This window comes from Calliopsis andreniformis, unplaced genomic scaffold, assembly GCF_051401765.1.
Source record: "Calliopsis andreniformis isolate RMS-2024a unplaced genomic scaffold, iyCalAndr_principal scaffold0139, whole genome shotgun sequence".
Classification (NCBI taxonomy): Eukaryota; Metazoa; Arthropoda; class Insecta; order Hymenoptera; family Andrenidae; genus Calliopsis; species Calliopsis andreniformis.
In genome coordinates this window covers 32,821-36,102 of record NW_027480548.1, presented here as the reverse complement: position 1 = coordinate 36,102, position 3,282 = coordinate 32,821, and positions in this window count along the sequence as shown.

The window sequence follows — 3,282 nt, the reverse complement described above, 5'->3', positions numbered from 1 at the left end:
CCAATCCTCAATCTTCAATCCTCAATCCTCAATCCTCAATTCTCAATCCTCAAAACTCAATCCTCAGTCTTCAAACAGCAATACTGAACCCTCAGTCCTCGTCCTCAATCCACAACCATCAATCCTCAATCCTCAGTCTTCAATCATCGATATTTAATCTTCAGTCCTCAAACCTCAATCCTGAATCCTCAATCCTGAATCCTCAATCTTCAGCCCTCAGTCCTCAACAGTCAGTGGTCCATCCTCAATCCTCAATAGAATACCATGATTTCACAGTTTTCAATACTCAATACTCAACCTGCAATCTTCAAATCTCTATCCACAAACATCAATTCTCATCATTCAACCCTCAACATTCAGTCCCCAATCCTCAATTTTCAATCCTCAATCCTCAATCCTCAATCCACAATCCTCAACCTTCAATCCTCAATACTCAACCTTCAATCCTCAATCCTCAATACTCAATCCTCAATTCTCAATACTCGATCGTCAATCTTCAATCCTCAATACTCAATCCTCAATCCTCAATCCTCATTCTTCAATCCTCAATACCCAATCCTCAGTCTTCAACCCTCAATCCTCAATCCTCAATTCTCAATCCTCAATCCTCAGTCCTCGGTCCTCAAACCTCAATCCTCAACCCTCAGCCCTCATCCTCAATCCTCAATCCTCAATCCTCAATTCTCAATCTTCAATCCTCAATACTCAATCTTCAATCCTCAATGCTCAGTCCTCAAATTTCAATTCTGAATCCTCAATCCGGAACCCTCAACCTTCAGCCCTCAGTCCTCAACAATCAGTTGTCAATCCTCAATCCTCAATAGAATATACTCAATTCACAGTTTTCAATACTCCATACTCAATCTGCAATCTTCAAATCTCTATCCACAAACATCAATTCTCATCACTCAACCCTCAACACTCAGTCCTCAATGTTCAACCCTCAATCCTCAATTCTCAATCTTCAATCCTCAATACTGAACCTTCAATCCTCAATCCTCAATCCTCAGTCCTCAATCCTCAATCCTCAACCTTAATCTTCAATCCTCAGTACTCAATCTTCAATCCTCAATCCTCAATCCTCAATCCTCAATCCTCAATCTTCAATCCGCAATACTCAATCTTCAATCCTCAATCCTCAATCCTCAATCCTCAATCCTCAATCCTCAATCCTCAATCTTCAATCTTCAGTACTCAATCTTCAATCCTCAATCCTGAATCCTCAATCCTCAATCCTCAATCTTCAATCCTCAATACTCAATCTTCAATCCTCAATCCTCAATCCTCTATCCTCAATCCTCAATCGTCAATCTTCAATCCTCAATACTCAATCTTCAAACCTCAATCCTCTGTCCACAATCCTCAATGCTCAATCTTCAATCCTCAATACCCAATCCTCAATCTTAAATCCTCAATCCTCAATCCTCAATCCTCAATTCTCAATCCTCAATCCTCAATCTTCAATCTTCAGTACTCAATCTTCAATCCTCAATCCTGAATCCTCAATCCTCAATCCTCAATCTTCAATCCTCAATACTCAATCTTCAATCCTCAATCCTCAATCCTCTATCCTCAATCCTCAATCCTCAATCCTCAATCGTCAATCTTCAATCCTCAATACTCAATCTTCAATCCTCAATCCTCTGTCCTCAATCCTCAATGCTCAATCTTCAATCCTCAATACCCAATCCTCAATCTTAAATCCTCAATCCTCAATTCGCAATCCTCAATCCTCAATCCTCAGGCCTCAAGTATCAATACTCAACCCTCAGTCCTCGTCCTCAATCCACGACCTTCAACCCTCAATCCTCAATCTTCATTCATCAATATTCAACCTTCAATCCTCAATCCTCAATCCTCAATCCTCAATCCTCAATCCTCAATGTTCAATCATCAATACCCGGTCCTCAGTCTTCAATCCTCAATCCTCAATCCTCATTCTTCAATCCTCAATACCCAATCCTCAATCTTCAATCCTCAATCCTCAATACTCTATTCTCAATCGTCAATCCTCGATCCTCAATCGTCAGGCTTCAATCCTCAATACTCAATCTTCAATCCTCAATCCTCAATCCTCAATCCTCACTCCTCAATCTTCAATCCTCAAAACTCAATCTTCAACCCTCAACCCTCAATCCTCAAACCTCAATCTTAATCTTCAATCCACAATACTCAATCTTCAATCCTCAATCCTCAATCCTCAATCCTCAATCCTCATTCTTCAATCCTCAATACCCAATCCTCAATCTTCAATCCTCAATCCTCAATCCTCTATTCTCAATCGTCAATCCTCAATCCTCAATCGTCAGGCTTCAATCCTCAATACTCAATCTTCAATCCTCAATCCTCAATCCTCAATCCTCAATCCTCAATCTTCAATCATCAATATTGAATCTTCAGTCCTCGATCCTCAATCCTCAATCCTCAATCCTCAATCCTCAATGTTCAATCCGCAATACCCAATCCTCAATCTTCAATCCTCAATCCTTAATCCTCAATCCTCAATCCTCAATCTTCAATCTTCAATCCTCAAAACTCAATCTTCAACCCTCAACACTCTATCCTCAATCCTCAATCCTTATTCTTCAATCCTCAACACCCAATCCTCAATCTTCAATCCTCAATCCTCAATCCTCAATTCTCAATCCTCAATCCTCAATCCTCAGACCTCAAACAACAAAACTCAACCCTCAGTCCTCGTCCTCAATCCACAACCCTCAATCCTCGATCCTCAATCTTCACTACTCAATCCTCAATCCTCAATGTTCAATCCTCAATACCCAATCCTCAATCTTCAATCCTCAATCCTCAATCCTCAATCCCCAATCCTCAGTCCTCTCTCCTGAAACCTCAATCCTGAATCTTAATCTTCAATCCTCAGTACTCAATCTTCAAACCTCATCCTACAATCCTCAATACCCAATCCTCAATCTTCAATACTCAATCCTCAATCCTCAATGTTCAATCCTCAATACCCAATCCTCAATCTTCAATCCTCAATCCTCAATCCTCAATCCCCAATCCTCAACCCTCAATCCTCAGTCCTCAAACCTCAATCCTGAATCCTCAATCCTGAATCCTCAATCCTGAATCCTCAATCTTCAGCCCTCAGTCCTCAACAATCAGTTGTCAATCCTCAATCCTCAATAGAATATCCTCAATTCACAGTTTTCAATACTCAATCCCCATTCTTCAATCTTCAAATCTCAATCCACAAACATCAATTCTCATCACTCAACACTCAACACTCAGTCTTGAATCCTCAATCCTCAATCCTCAACA